The sequence below is a fragment of the Vanellus vanellus genome (genome assembly GCF_965231255.1).
Source record: "Vanellus vanellus genome assembly, chromosome: 2".
NCBI classification, from domain to species: Eukaryota; Metazoa; Chordata; class Aves; order Charadriiformes; family Charadriidae; genus Vanellus; species Vanellus vanellus.
The window spans coordinates 155,921,486-155,938,630 of NC_138906.1; the positions used below are offsets into that span (position 1 = coordinate 155,921,486).

Here is a 17,145-nt window from a genome sequence, read left to right on the forward strand (position 1 = left end):
TAACTTTGCCATTGTATAGATTTTCTTTAAGTCAGTACTTTAAATCTGCTTCCCAGGGTTAAGTTAAACAGATGGGAAAAATCGGTATTTTCAGGAATATTGGAGAGTTCCTACAACAAAGGTATTGCTTTTAGTTCTGTGTTCTACCACTTTATACAGTAAGCACTACATACCACCATAAATAGCATAAAAGCAGTCTTTGAACATGCATTAAAAAATCGTGTTTTCTGTACTTCCCCACTGAGTGCACTTTAAGTAGTGAAAGAATTGCATGCGCGCATGTGTGTGTGTATATACATAAGAATAATTTCATATAATTTTGGTTGCAAGACAGACTTGCAGTATTGATTCCCACCTAAGGTCAAATTGGAATTATTGTATAATCAGGTGCATAATAACTTGATAACTCTGTCCTAATGTAGGTTATATATATGAAAACACTTGAAATACTTTGAGGGGAAAAGGAGGATTTTGTTTTGTCTGGTTGCAAGAAGCCAATCTTCTGGTGAAATGTGGTACTGCTTGTCATGAGAAGCTCATCTAGCATGGACAGTAAAATCTATTTCAAGCTTAATATATAACTATATTTCCTGTTATTCTAAAAATCAAAGAGTATCTTCTTTATGAAGTAGCCCCAACAGTAGTTATTCCCTTCAGTGGTTATTCATGATGTACAGAACAAGCACAGATGAGAATAGCTTGATATGACCTTAAATAGTTTCTCTGTAAATAAATTGTACAGTTTCAAGGATCTCATTTCTCTTGTCCATTTTATCTCTGTCTCCTACTAATGCAAGTATCAAAGTCCTCACTTAAAACTCCTTGAAGCCCATGCAAATTTTTCCGACTTCAGTGGGTTTTTCTTCTTACCATACATATTTGTGTCATGATGTATTTGTTAACACTATACAAGTCTGTTTCCATACAGCATTTCTCGAGCAGAAGCACCCTTGACTTCATTACATTGGGTGCATTGGAGAAAATGTTAGCTAGTATTTACAACACTTAAAGAAGCAAGTTATGTCTGCTAGTGCATGATGGCGTAGCAGATAAGTGGTCTTTCTTTCATGTCTGGAGGAAGACTGAGTTGGAAGAAATGAGAGAACTAAAGAAGGAAAATTTGATTTGTTTTCTTAATGAAGGACAAGTGATAAAAGTTTAAGGAGGGAAAACTGAGCCTGTAATAGGAAAATGTTGATTGAATGCAGACAGAGGAAAGTGTCTGCCAGACTGTGGGAGAGGATTTATGCTTCTTCATGGAGTAGGGGCAAAAATGCAGTTGGCGAGAGGAGATTTGGACTGCAGTCTCTCCTTTTTAGGATTCTTGTTTACTTGCAAAGCCTCCAGTTCAATTGCTTTCCTCCTCATTGCACAACTTTTTACTCATCTAAACTTCTTAAGTTGTATTGGGGCAGTTTGTATCAGAGCAAAATATACTTCTGTCTAGAACTTCTGAAAAGCTATTGCCTTATGCTTACTGTAGCAGGTTTTACTAGAACCCTGGGGTATGTATTTGAAAGAAAAGCAAAACCTACAAAATTCTTGATCAGCAGAACTGACCAAAAAGAAAAAATGCTATGCTAATTTTTATGAATTCTTGATTTTTGTTTAGCTCTATTCCCAATCCAGCTCTATTTTATTGTAAAGTAATAGATTTTTTTTTTTTCCTAATGTCTAGCTGTTGCATATTTCTTCCCTTTGCACAGTGTAATGATTATTCAAAGTGATGGAGATTCCAACTGAATGACTTCAGTGGGAGTAGGGTGAGAGTCCAAGCAAAAACATTGTGCAGAAATAACAGCATCAGCAAAAAATGCATAGCTGGGATAAAAGTGAATTCAGAACTGATACACAAAGCGTAATGGTATCAAAAATTTCCTAGTTTAATACAGAAAGACTTTTCCACCTCAAATTGCTGTTGGATCAAAAAAAATTCAGGAAGTCTGTGAAAGAAATGTATTAAAGAAGTAAGAGCAAAATTTTATGGCAAAACCATGAAGAATAACTTGATCTTCTGCAGATGTTTGACAGGAAATTATGTGAGTATGAACGAATGAATTCAGGCCAGCAGTTAATTGGTTTCATAACAATTTAGTATACGGCTAAATTTGATGGATTTAATGGCAACTCTGATACATTCTGTGCCTGTGTTATGTTGTTGATCAAGTTGGTAAGACCTTAAGAGTTAACAGTACAAAAGAAATCATTGGGTAGTATAATATGTTATCTGAAAAAAAGACCCATCTTTGCCCACAAAACAAATTGCAAACAACCATTGGCCAGATTGGTGTTGTCAGTGGTTGTGGTTTCTGCTCGTCTTGACTGAAAGGATAGCAAAAGCTTATTTCACTATTTCTGCAAGTATTAAAGTCAAGTTTTGATGTAATGAGGTGCCTTTTGTGAACATCTACCCTTCTTACACAAGGTTGTTTATAGAAGAAGAACCCAGAGTGTCTTTGTGAGACTTCACAGAATCACAGAATTATCAGAGTTGGAAGGGACCTCTAGAGATCATCTAGTCCAACTCCCCTGCTAAAGCAGGATTGCCCAGAGCACATTACTCAGGACTGCATCCAGGCGGGTCTTGAAAATCTCCAGGGAAGGGGACTCCACAACCTCCCTGGGCAGCCTGTTCCAGTGCTCTGTCACCCTCACCGTAAAGAACTGTTTCCGTGTATTTGAACGGAACTTCCTGTGTTCTAACTTGTGCCCATTGCCCCTCGTCCTGTCACTGGGAACCATTGAAAAGAGCCTGGCTCCATCCTCCTTCAACCCACCCTTTAGATACTTGTATGCCTTAATAAGGTCTCCCCTCAGCCTTCTCTTCTCCAGGCTAAAGAGTCCCAGCTCTCTCAGCCTTTCCTCATAAGGCAGATGCTCCAAGCCCTTAATCATCTTAGTTGCTCTTCGCTGGACTCGCTCCAGCAGTTCCCTGTCCCTCTTGAACTGGGGAGCCCAAAACTGGACACAGTATTCCAGTTGTGGCCTCACCAGTGCAGAGTAGAGGGGGAGAATGACCTCCTTCGACCTACTGGCCACACTCTTCCCTATGCAGCCCAGGATTCCATTGGCCTTTTTGGCGATAAGGGCACATTGCTGGGCCATGGATAATTTACTGTCTACCACAACCCCCAGATCCTTCTCCTCCAAGCTACTTCCCAGCAGGTCCACCCCTAACCTGTACTGGTGCCTAGCATTCTTCCTCCCCAGGTGCAGGACCTTGCACTTGGTTTTGTTGAACCTCATTAGGTTCTTCTCTGCCCAGCTCTCCAGCCTGTCCAGGTCACGCTGGATGGCAGCACGGCCCCCTGGGGTGTCAGCCAGCTCACCCAGTTTGGTATCATCAGCAAACTTGCTGAGGATACACTCTGTCCCCTCATCCAGGTCATTAATGAATATATTAAACAAAATTGGACCAAGTATTGACCCCTGGGGGACACCACTGGTTACAGGCCTCCAACTAGACTCTGTGCCGCTGATCACAACCCTCTGAGTTCTGTCCCGCAGCCAACTCTCAATCCACCTCACTGTCACCTCATCTAGCCCATACTTCCTCAGCTTCCTAATGAGGATGTTATGGGAGACAGTGTCAAAAGCCTTGCTAAAGTCAAGGTAGATGACATCCACGACTTTCCCCTCATCCAGCCAACCAGTTATAACATCATAGAAAGCTATCAGATTGGTCAAGCATGATTTACCCTTGGTAAATCCATGTCGACCACTTCCAATAACTTCCTGTTCCTCAACGTGTTTGGAGATGACATCCAGAATGAGTCGCTCCATTACCTTCCCAGGGACAGAGGTTAGACTAACTGGTCTGTAGTTCCCTGGGTCCTCCTTCTTGCCTTTTTTGAAGATTGGAGTGATGTCAGCCTTCCTCAGGCACCTCTCCTGTTCTCCATGACCGTTCAAAGACGATGGAGAGTGGTCTAGCAATAACATCCGCCAGCTCTCTCAGCACTCGCGGATGCATGCCATCAGGGCCCATGGACTTGTGAATGTCCAGCTTGGCCAAGCTGGCTTAGAAAGGCAAAGATCATCAGTTATTCTCCTGCATGTGGAGAATTATTTGGCAAAATTCTCTGGGGTGAGTACTCAGACATATTTGGCATTTAGAAGGCCAGATGATCTGAAATCAATGTTTTGGGACAAAACTATGACAAGTGCAGTAATACACTTGTTAAAGTGTATGAAAAAGCATGTGGACTCTGTCAATAATGCAAGCTCCAGTTTGTGCGTTATGATAACTCTTGTGATCTGATCTACATGTATGCTTCTGATTTTCCGTAAAGGCATAAAAGGCAAAAATAATAGAAATTTATTGTCTATAAATACTTAGCTATTTTCTTCAGGGTCACATAATAAAATCCAGAAATTTCACTTTCAGCTTCAGTGGGACAGAGATTTCACCATAACCCTTCTGCTCATAGAAACAAGCTCTTCACTAAGAAATACAAGATAGATATTTATGTTAATGATTCTAGATGGTTTCAGAGATTCTCAGATTTTAATCTGTGGTTTGGAGGACTGATTCTGCACTGCTGTCCACTATTTGATTACCAACTCTCTGAGGCTCTAGGTAGTGCTAGGAGGTGGGGATGTCTTCTCCTAACCTCCCAAGTCTATCTTTTTCTTCTGCCCTTAAATTAGCTTGCATTTGGGTTTCACTCTGTCAGTGGCTTGTGTGGCTTCCTAGTGATTTTTCCAGCAGTTTCAGTAACCTAGATTAAAATTTTCCATCTATTGTGTCCTGCCCATTCAATTAGTTTGAAAAGATTTACTCCTTCCTTTCCTGCTCTAAGTACTATGCTGTTACCTCAAACAGACCTCCAGTGTATCTAGTAATGTCATTGTGCCGAATTAATTCAGGTTTAATCTCTAGCACTCATCCGTCAAATGTTCACTTTATATTTGATTTCCAGAAACCTTCTCTAGTTTTTCTGCACAACCACTTTCAAGTCTTGAAAGTTCTTTCTATATTTTTCAGAACCTGTCCATTTTCAGTTTAGTGATTTATCGCTGCTGCACTCTCATATTAATAATGTCAGAAGCCTTTTCTCTTTCTCTCTGAGATAAAGTTCACAGACTCGGCTTCTTTCAGCGTGCACTGATATTTGAGTACTTGTACCCTGGCACTTCTCCAGCTCCCTCATGTACAAAGCTCCTTTCTGTACAGTGACAGGGGTTAATGCATTCTGTACCTTCTCAGATGTTTTACAGTTTCTCAAAGAGCTTCTACAAGTGATTCTCTAATCAAATCCCTTTGGGGAGGGGAGAATGACAGTGTTTTGACTATGTCCTGTGGCAAATATGCAACTATATTCTTTCTCTGCAGAGTATTTTTCTGTGTGCCTGAAAGGTTTTTAGCGACCCATTTCAATAAAACCAACAAAACACTGAGGACCAGTTTTATTTTCTTGCTTGTGGACTTTATTTTGGGGGTTTTAGTTGAGACCTGTGGTGGGTTAGCCTAGGCTAGCAGCCAGACTCCCACCTACCTGCTTGCTCACTCCCCTCCCCAGCAGGACGGGGCAGAAAATGGGAAGAACAGGAAAGAAAAAGCTCAGGAGTTGAGATAAAGACAGAGAGACTGGTTACCAATTACCATGGTAGGCAAACAGACTCAACTTGGGGAAAATTTACTTAATTTATTGCCAACTAAATTAATTAAAAGAAGAAAAAAGTAAATTGCTAATGCAGGTAGTGGGACAAAGACAAATGTGAAAACAGCAGCTTTTCTCCCTGCTTTCCCAGGCTCAACTTGACCTCTTTCCTCCTCCCAGACTCCTCGCTTCCTCCCTTGTTATCACTGTAGGTTACACTTGGTCTAAGTCCCTTCAGAGAGGAAGCAAGCAGTGCAAAAGGGGTGTTGAGGGGTTATAATCAGGATGTGGTAGTTTCCCCCTGCCATTCCTTTCTTCTCACACCTTTCTTCTCCTCCAGTGGGGATCTTCCACAGGTTGCAGGGAATATCTGCTGCACCATGGAGCACCTTATCCTCTGACCTTGGGTTTCCCTCTACTGTTTCTCACTCTTTTTTTTTTTTTTTTTTCCCCCCTCCTCCTATCTCTGCCTAGCATTTTTTGCCCTTTCTTAAATATGGTTTTCCAGAGGTGCCACCACTGTGCACAGGCACAGGGTGGCCCCTGGCCTCTTCTCAAAAAGGCCACCCCTGCAGCCTTCCTGCTGCCAAACCTAGGCAGACGCCCAATACAAGAGGTGCTCTATTAATGCGTTACTAGAGTTAAGTGTTTACATGGTCTTAAACCTGTTCTGTTCAAAAATTCCCATATGCGAATCTCAAATTGGGATGATTTAGAACATCATAGAGCATGTATGGACCAGATTTCTCTTCTGAATCAAGTTTTCACAGGATAAACCTTCTACAGACTGTAGACCATTAAAATGAGAAATAAGCTCCCATAACAGATTGTGATTTATGTATGATGCAATCTAACAGTTACTTTCTCATCGTGAAGTGCGTGTAATATAGTCATATAGTAACTATGACTTGTTATGGAGGTCAGAGATCTTCAGTGCACAGCACAGAACATGCTGGTTAGTTCAGCCTTCCCAAATGAAACTTGCGTTTCATCCCTGGAGCAAGTCCATTATGGGCGGGTGTGTTTTCTTTACTGATTCCTATGAAAATCTAGTGACGTGGCCTAGTTAAAAAATCCTGGGAGAACTTAAGCTTTTTAAATCCCTTAGATGCTTCTTTCTGATGGAGTCACTTTTAACCACATGCCAGGAACCAAACTGGTGCAACATTAGCTGAGCTCCTGGGCCAGTGTGGGGCCAGCTGGATGACCTCAGATAAGGGGTATTGCTCCTCAGTTCCCTGCCCAAACGGAGTACACAAGAGGAAGCTCTAGGATAAATTAAATGACAATAAAAGCTAGATCTGAGTTTCTCATTGTCGAAGACTGAGAGAATCAGGTAAAAGTTTAGGAAAGAAAATTTATAGCTGATCTGTTGGTTTATGGGTCTAGAAAGGACAACTTGGGAAGGGAAAAATTGGACATTGGGTGAATGAAAAATAGTGTAGAAATCATAGTGGGCCTCAGAGATAGCAAAAAACTGCAGAAGTTCTTTTTAATGAGCTATGTAATGCCATACCTTGTCGGCCAAGAAAGTATAATAGAAAGGTCCAGATGCTGGGTATTATCTTTATGTAGGTAATATAACATTGAATAGTGACTTTGTGTGTCTTGATCAATATTCCTGTGTTTGCATATTAATGTACATATAAAAGATTTTGAGGAAGAGGTAAAAGATAAAATTGAAAAAAAATTAATTATTAGTCACCTTTACTAGTGACCATTAATGAATTTAATATTATTAGTGATACTATTATTATTATGCATACATGTATATATACATACAAGTTTTAAATATCATGGAGAGTAGCTGCTCACTCAGAGTTCCCTCTGACACGTGCTGGTCCCGTTCTCCTCTTTGTTTTCTTCTCTACTCAGTGCTGCACGGAGAAGAGATTTTTCTTGTACTGTGCTAAATTCCAAGTTTTGAGCACTATCAGGGTTCAGTATCATAAAGTCTCCTAGAAAGAGATCTGAAACAATCTGTCAGGAGATACTTATCTGCTAAGCATTAACAGGAATAAGTATGCCTGCAGTTTCTTTCAGGAGAGTGTGCTCTCCCAGTGGTCTGAATTGTGCAGAAACAATGTCTCTTCGGTGCTAGATCTTTTGTAGTCTGTGTTGTGAACCCATCTTTTAGCTTCCTGGTCCATGTCTGGAAAACAGGTTCTCAGCTGCCTGCAAAAGCTGTGTAGACATAGCTACAGTTACTCTCTTTTGTAGTGCGATAGTTTTGATTTTTTTTTTTCTTCCCAATGTATTTTACATCATTAGTTATTATTTACATTATTTCTACAGTTTTTCAAAGTGAATGTTTTTCCAGTGATATGCACACTATCAGATAATGCAAATTCCTCAAAATGACATGGTATACATATTTGAGGTTTCTGTTATAATAACTCTTGCAGGGAGGTCACATCAGTCTTTGGATAGAGATAGAAATAAGAGATGCAGTAAACTTGAAAAATACACTGATGTACTTTCTTCTTCGAATACTGCTATCACCTTTGATGCAAATAAGTTTTGGCATTCACTCTGTAGCTGTTGAATGGCACTATTTAAGCAGAGTAGGAAAAAATCTGCAGAGGTATATTAATATACTACTCAGCAGAAGAGACTAATTATCTAATTTATTAACTTGTCTGTTTAGTTAATGTCAGATGCTTCAGTAAGTATTACTAGACAGTGTGAAATGAGTGCTATGAGGTATTTGACTAAGCCACAGGAATGAATACCTTCTGAACTTCTGCTCTGTTGGCTGTGTTTCATAGTTTTACTCACTTCATCCTGGCTAATGTAACTGCAAATGTTGGTTTTAGTCATGACATTTTTCTGTTTTTTTAATAACTTACCGAACTCCCAGGCTATGGAACTCATTAACTATGTCTTTGTACAACGTATGTAATTGGCCTTACTAACAGTGCTTCCCTGAGCTTTCTGGAGGGCACTTTAGCTCTTGTATTAGGAGCAATCAGAGGAAAGAGATCGTAACTATGTTGTGTGGGCATTTTTCCCCAGTGCCATTCTGTTCTTTGTAAATAGTCCTTATCTTAGGCCTTGCACATTAATCCACTTCTGCAGTCTGAGGGTCAAAGCAAAGTTTATTGGAAAGTACTTGGCTCTTCCACTGTCAATATGATTTCTTTTTTTGTTTTGTGTTTGGGATCACTGAATTCTGTAGCCCAGTAGTAGCCCATGTAGGCCTAATATGTCTGGGGTGATCAAGCACAGGGCTTGGCCAAACAAATACTATCCAGCCACCTGTGTTGATGAAACTGGCCCCCTTTAATCCCTTTATCTTTCTATTTTCCCATGCTTGTTCCTCCCCAAACTACCTTGATCCCTTCTTTTCATTGCCTTTGGTTCCTCCCCTAAACATATCATACTAAATCATGTACTCTTTCCTGTGTCCCATGAGTCGCAATAACACCCATCAGTGTGAACCATGAACAGATCGTGTTATGAAGTAAGTAGGAGTTATAAAAATGTGAACAAAAATTATAAAAATGTGTTCCTGATCTTGGAAGATAACAGCAAGGTGAAGAGGAGACCCTTGTAATTAATGTTTTGTTTCTGGGTCTGTGCTCTATTTGCACAACAGGCAAACACTGAACTACTAATACCAAAGGGCTTATTGAACTCAATGCAACTAAGTTTACTACAAAACTAATAGCAGTGCAGCTATATAGTCCAGTACAGCACTCTCTGTGGAATGTGCTAGCCTGCTCAGAACTAGCTAGCTTGAGGACTTCTGCCTTATTCTCCAATACGAAGCGTAGACATAACCCTGGCCCTTAGTCTTTAGCATCAGTTTCTTAGGTGCTGCAGCACAGGGACAGATGCATTTCCTACTTTGGAGATACGGTAAGTTCTTTAAACATTGTGGAGTACTTCAGTATGATAGGGTTCGTTTTTTTACATTTGTAAATTAAAGCCTGAGTGAAAAATTATAGTGAACTTTAGACCTATTGATTGCATTTGTCTAAATGACAGGCTGTCTATGTTTCCTTAAAAGATGTTTATACATCATATTGAGACATGAATATTTCATCTTTGCAGTGTCTGTAGGGTGTATGTGGATGCATTACCTTGCTATGTACTGAAACAGGATGCATGTTTGCTGTCATTTAACTGCCTCACAGCTGGGGATGTGTGCTCTGTGTAGGCTGTTACATTACTTCAGGACTGCTTTTTTTCCAGTCTACTGTGAGTTCTGTGCTTACCAACTTGACAAGGATTTTAGTAGTCTTTACCAAAAATTGCTTTTCAGCACTGTGACATGCAGTCTTTGACCTGATTATGAATAGCTTTTGTGTGTGTGGTGTATACCTACTCGTTCTAGCATTTGCTAAACAATTAAAGGTAATATGAACATAAAAATGATAATAGTAGATTTATCCATGCTTCTTTAGGGGGGTCGCCTCAGATCCCTATGCCTCCCTTGAGAATATTGGGGAATGCTTGGACCACGCTGCAGCATTCCGAGAACATTTTGGACCACCGCAAAGATTTGGCAAGCATTTATAATTATGGTCCCCTCACCACACTCTTCTGACCACTCTGAAGCTGCTTAACCCAGGGATAATTTTATAGACCTATTTTGGTTTCAGACACTATCACTTTGGCTTTGGATTCACTTGGCTTTGTTCTGTCCAACCTTAGCCCAAGCAGAGGATCCTTGATTCATCCTGTCTCAGCTTTCACTAGTGAAAGCAGCATCTGACCATCTGATCTTTGCCAATAGGACTGTCACTTAAATGCCTGCAGTCAGTCTGGTGTGTCAGTGGTTTCACCGTTGGTCAGGTCACCATCTTGATGTGGTGCTAAAAGATTTCTGCTCTGGACTCCACTTGCAACCTGCCCAGCAATCCTATCAGCAGGCCCCGATCCATGCTAGGTTGGCAGAGCATGGGGTTATTTTGACTATTTTTTAACTTACGCCATGTGAGTGGTGGCTTTCTATTATTCTGTGTGACTGCTCATGGGCGTCACCTTCTTTCTCAACTTCTGGGGATGCAAATAGTTGTTTACAGACAGAAGATGAAGTAGGCTTACCTGAACATGCCATTGCTTTCTTTGACATAGGAATTTAGGATACCCTATCCAAGCCTTGTTGGTTTCTGTGCTTCTCGGAAGGTAGAATTTGATGGGAGGCATCAATTAAGTTTCCAAGGTAGCCTATAAACCTGTGCGTCCCCATGCAGAGCTTTGTCCATTAGAAATTCCTTGTTAGTCACTGGAGGACTCTGTTGCAAGGAAACTCTTGGGTAAACTCCCCTTTACTGTCTGGAAAGTTTAGCTCATTGTGCTGTGGATGATCAATGCTTATTCCAGGAGTTCATCATATGAATTTCTCTGGCGGACATAGCTAAGCCTTTGTATCCTTTGACTACTCCTTGCAACTTGGATTTCCTTTTGCAAGGGCAATACTTTTGTGGACCTGGCCAGGATCATTCGGCAGACTCCTGCTTCCTGCCTCCCACAACTGGAAAACCTGATAGGAAGTATCAGCACTGACATGGACATAATTCTTAAATACTTTTCCTTTGCCATCATTTTGGTAGTTGCTTTGGAGAAAACCAAGCAAGCTACGCTTAGAGACTGTAGCATGTGCCATCTGGCCAAACTATATAGCCATTAGTTTACTTGCGAGTGTTTGAAATTGTCTGAAAAAGAGAGAAATATATTCTTGTGAGAAAGTAAGCTTGAAACTGAAGATTCAAAAGTGGCTATGAAGGCTGGAATTGGGAAAGGGTTCACTTTGTGTAGTGCATCTTGATCCTGTCAGAAGGAATTGCTGATTGAAGTGAGATCAAGGAAGAGAGAGATTTAGGTGGGAGGGATTGATCTTAACATAAGAAGGGTCTCATATTTTGCCTTGTCTGTTTTGGATATCTAGAAACTTGTGAATAACTTTATCTTAGCCTGGTTTGAGATTGAGTATTGACATGGAGGTTGATGGATACCTTCTGCAATTTGTGTATGCCAGACAAACCTTGCTTTGTCCAGGAAATAAAAAGCTTGGCATTAGAAATTATGGCCAGTCTCCATTTTACCCAGCGGTTCCACTTATCTCCTGGCTTCTCCTTTCTGTAGGAGGAACTGCTTTTCTTCCATCTGTTAGTATCTTATCGTCATATAAATGGTCATGGTTGTGCATTACCTGTCATACAGTGTTCAGGCCAGGCAGAAGCTGGAGATTGGACAGATTGCCTTTCTGTTATCCACAGTCTCCCTCCCTGTCCCTTATTAGGAACTCTCCTTGAATGCATCTGCTTCATTGAAAACTAGACACGGTGTTGACATAGATATCTAGAAAACTTGAAGTGCAGGAAAAAAAAAAGCTTTATAGCTGCCTTTCTACTCTCTCAGAGTAAAAAAAGAGACAGCCTGTCTTGGATCTAAATGTAAGTTTCAATTTTGTCAAAGTGATCCAGTTCCTCATATCCGAACTACTGAGGTTCATAACCCTTGAGTTATGTTTGTCCTCATATCTCTGCACAGTAAATATGTATAATGCTTGGCAAGTTTGAAACATTACCAGCTGAAAATCTCCTGTCTGGGCTCTTTTTTTCTTTGGTAGCTTTCCCCAAGGCACTGGCTTTTTTTTGGTGCAATCTATTCTTACTTGAAGTGAGAGACTACTATTCATGTTCTTGAACGACTGACTAATAGAAGCTTAGCTGAATGAATGGTCTTTCATTCTCTTCAGATTGCTTTTCATCTCTTCAAGGCATTAGCTCTTGAGCGTCCATCCAATCCACAGGGCATTGGCATGGCTGAATCCTGCTGGCAGCAAGAGGCTGTTCCCTTAAGTCAGATTCAGGGTCTGTGTTGACATGCTTCATTATAGAAATACTTCTATTACTACCATGCGGAGGCACTCCTTAAGATTTGTTCATCATCTCCAGCATGAATTCTCTTAATTTGAAGTCTGTAGACTTGCTCATGACTGTGTATATTCAAGGTAAATATATATTATGAGTGGTGACTGCTTTTGCCATGAGACACTATCTAGTCTTTGAAACTGAAGCTACATAGTAACAAGTTGAACCTCTGGACATTTTTTAAAATTTGCATGGCAACCTTGAAGGAAGAACCAAAAAAGCTTTGGGGAGGTGGTAGCAGACGGATACATTAATAAACACTGAAGTGCAAGACCAAGACCCTCCTATAAGAAAGCTCTGCTCATAACAGACCTGTGCATTCATCAGCAAACTTCTCTATCGTGGATTTACATTCCAGTTGTATTGAGTACCCTGATGAACAAGGTGCATTGCTTTTGTGCTTTGGACAGCAAAATGGGAGATTAAGGTTACTGTTTTGGTATCTCTATTCAGGGACTGTGATCCCTGAGATGGCCTTGTCCTGAATGCAAGAAGGTGCTGAAACTTTTGCTCTTCAACTGGTTGCTGTAAAGTTCTCTTTCAAGGCTGTTCCTTCCCCTTTGTGAGGGGAGTCTTGTTTTGCAGTCTGTCTCATTCATCTGATGCTACCATTGTTGATCAACATCAAGCAGGAGGTTGTACTGAGGAAAGATGGCTTCAGGGTCATTTCCACCCTCGCTGCAAAATTTGAGAGTCTTCGTGTTCTTGCTAGACCTGTTGATGCAGGACTGTCTGATTGTGGGCTATCTCACTGCCAGCACCCTTTGCCCGGTGCCCTGTGTGCTGAGTAAGCCCTGGCGTTACAACTGAGCTATGCTCTGTGGTTAAAATGGTGCTAGTTAGTGGCTGAAACAGAACTTACCTGGCTGAGTGGTCTGTTTTCCAGCTCAAAGGTGTTCTCACCTGTCTGGTTAGCTGTACTGATTATACTAGTCTGTCTGTGTATAATGAGGGGGTCTTGCTTCCTTTTCTGACCGTTATGTGTCTTTGGCTCATGAAGTGCTTGTTTGGCTCATTATGCCCCAGTAAGTTGAGCTGTAGTATTCTGGTACTTTGTTCTACTGGAATCCTCAAAGGAGCTTCTCTGGAACACCAGCTTGATGCTTGAGCATATTTAATTTCCTTGTACGCAGGAAAGTTAGCAGAACTAGGGCCGCATAGTAGTGTGGACAGCTGTTTCAGAAGAAAATGTTAGTCTCAGCAGGGTATTTGCTTGGGTTTGGTTTGTTTATGTGGTTAAAAATGTGGTAAAATTTCTGGTCGTTCTAGTAAGTATGATAAAGGAGTGAGAGCTGTAGATTGTCAGCATAGGGATGGTAGCTCCTTCAAAAAAACTAAATTGGCTGTGGCCTGTGAAATACCACTCCTATCTCATCTCCCTACCCCATATCTCATCTCTCCTTCTCACTATGCTCAAGACCTTTCAAACTCAACATCCAAATTTAGCTCAATAGGGGGCAGGGAGGTGATCTTTCTGCCTTAAGAGCTTTATAATGTTTATTGTTTTTTTTTTTTTTTTTTTTTTGTTCTCTAGGAAGTAGTAATAAAGCATCAGTTGCAAGCAATAAGGATGTATCTGTTAGAGGCAGGTTGAGATAAGTTTATGACTTTGATGGGGCAATTCTGTTTAGCTGTAGCTTAAAAAAAAAACAGAAAATGACACTCAGAAGCTCGTGTTTTGTCCCAACAGAATCACAGGTCACTTGCCAGCCTTGCAACTGTTAGTATTTTATTAATCTGGGAATAGGAAACAGATGGTGGGAGGGAAACCCCCAAACTGGTCTAGTAGAATGTAATGATGCAATAATTATTACTGATTGGAAAAAAAAAAAAATGAACAAGAACAACTGAGATTGTTGAATCACTGAATTCAGTGAGTATTGAATAATTATTTATTGAATATTTAATGATTTTTCTTTGGAAAAGAAATGAAAAAGATCCTCTATTGAGCTCCATAGGACTATTTAATTATTTACTATTTTTTTATATGGTTGCCTTCACCCTGCTTTTCAGGTATCAGAGAAGTTTAACTGTATGTGTGTATATTGAACTAAATGGTTTAGGTAAGGGCCAGCAGTTTCAATTTGATTATGGACATTGTAAATTTGAAGTAGCTACTGGCCAAACTAAAACCAAACCCAGATGTCTAAGCATAGTCTGTACCTTGTGACAGGCCTCTCCTTTGGTTTTGACAGCTCCCATAACAGTTGTATGCTTTGGATAGCAGCCAATAATTTGTCTGGATTAATTAAAATAATTGTCTTTTCCTCAGTGTAAATTTTAAATTAATTCTTACAGCTTTAGAATTTGCCATTGTTTCTGGAAGATGTTTTAAAAAAATCATATACAATGTAGTCATTAGAGTCCTACTACTTTCTATGCAGACCTTTTCTGCGAAATCAGATTAGTTTTTTTCTCATGTGTGTACAAATTAAAGATAACAAATTGCTTTCCTCTATAGAGTGAAATTGTTACAAAAACCTCTGTACTAAAGTGTTTAGGATAAGGTTCTTTATTAGATTTTTTGTTTTATTTTTTTAAATTTAGTTGTGTTTAGAGATAAGACTTGTCATTTTGTTTTATAGCCTTTGAAACACCGTAAAGTAGCTATAAATGGCATTGAAAGGAAGCAAGGGTTTATGGAAGGCAGGTCCTGCCAGACGAACCTGATCTCCTTCTATGACAAGATAACCAGAATATTGGATGAGGGAAAGGCTGTTGATGTTGTATACCTGGACTTCTGAAAAGCATTCGATACTGTCCCCCATACAATTCTCGTGGAAAAACTGGCTTCGCACGGCCTGAATGAGCATACGATCTGCTGGATCAAGCACTGGCTAACAGGAAGGTCCCAAAGAGTGGTGCTCAATGGATTTAAATCCAGCTGGTGGCCGGTCACAAGTGGTGTGCCTCAGGGCTCAGTGTTGGGACCATTTCTGTTCAACGTCTTTATTGATGATCTTGATAAGGACATAGGGTGTATCATCAGCAAGTTTGCAGATGACACCAAGTTAAACAGGGGTGTTGATTCCCAGGAGGATAGGAAGCTCTACAGAGACACTTAGATTGAATCATTGGGCCAACATCAATGGTATGAGTTTCAACAAGGGCAAGTGCCAGGTCCTGCACTTGGGCCACAATAACCCCATGCAGCGCTACAGGCTTGGGGAAGTGTGGCTGCCTGGCAGAAAGAGACCTGGGGGTTCTAATTGACAAGCGGCTGAATATGAGCCGGCAGTGTGCCCAGGTGTCCAAGACAGCCAACGGCATCCTGGCTTGTATTAGAAATAGCGTGGCCAGCAGAAGTAGGGAGGTGATCGTGCCCCTGTACTCAGCACTGGTGAGGCCACACCTCGAGTATTGTGTCCAGTTTTGGGCACCTCAATACAAGAGAGATATCGAGGTGCTGGAACGAGTGCAGAGGAGGGCAACGAAGCTGGTGAAGGGCCTAGCAGACAAATCGTATGAAGAGCGGTTGAAGGAGCTGAGACTGTTTAGTTTGAGGAGGAGGAGGAGGCTGAGGGGAGACCTCATCACTCTCTACAACTATTTAAAAGGACACTGTAGAGAGGTTGGTGCTGGTCTCTTCTCACAGGTAATTAATGACAGAACAAGAGGGAATGGCTTCAAGCTCCAACAGGGCAGATTTAGACTGAACATTAGGAAAGAATTTTTCACAGAAAGAGTGGTCGGGCATTGGCATAGACTGCCCAGGGAGGTGGTTGAGTCACCATCCCTGGATGTGTTTAAGAGACGTTTAGATGTGGTGTTGGGGGATATGGTGTAGGGATACTTTGTAGAGTAGGGTAGATGGTTGGACTCGATGATCCCAAGGGTCTCTTCCAACTTAGACAATTCTATGATTCTATGAAGAAAATATTCAGTAAATTATTTTGAGATTTATTATTAGTCTTTCTGTAGTTTAAAAATTTAACTATCCACCATATATGATATTGCATAACCGATGTGCCTATATGCGTTGTTTATCTGTCTAGCTGGATGGTACCTTAAGTACAAGATCAAAGAAATAAGTGAATGGAAGAGAATCTCAAACAGAAGGAAATGTTTCGGGCTTGAAGACATCAGCATAACCTGCCTGAGGGGTTGCAACATGGCTATTTAGTAATTTGTTAGTGGCAGGGAATAATTACTTTAGTGGATGAGAGGAATTCGAAAGTCTGTGAACTAGAGAAAGAGAAAATCAAGTTATCTGTGATGTATTTATTGCTGCTTAGCTCACTGATCAGTACTCCAATACAGTGCAGTGGCACAGACTTTTGCGATTCTTCTTTTAAATTGGTCATTGAGACATAACCAAACAACTACAGCTTTTTCTCTTATGCAAGCTCTTTTTTTGTTATTTTACCTGTTGTATTAAAGCTGTAACTTAGTTACAAGCACAGGCCAGCTCTTTACCATGGTTTAGGGGGATTTGTACATGCAGCTTAATTAATGTTGAGGATTTATGAGTGCCAATTTTGTCTGCAGCCCCATGATTAACTGCCTTCTAGATAGCCAGAGAAAACTGTCTCAGGGATTTCATACTTCATTGAAGCAAAGGGGAAAAATAACCCATTTAAATCCTGGCGTATCTGTTACATAGGAATGGTGGATAAATATGACCATATTAATAAAAAATTATAGTTCTCTGCCTTGAA

General features: G+C 40.6%; 1 protein-coding gene across 1 annotated transcript in view; it reads left to right on the forward strand.

Moving 5' to 3' along the window:
- Nucleotides 1-17,145, forward strand: part of COL14A1 (collagen type XIV alpha 1 chain) — a gene marked incomplete at both ends in the record, with an annotated part of 120,352 nt that overhangs the window by 8,999 nt on the left and 94,208 nt on the right. The window lies entirely within an intron of this gene.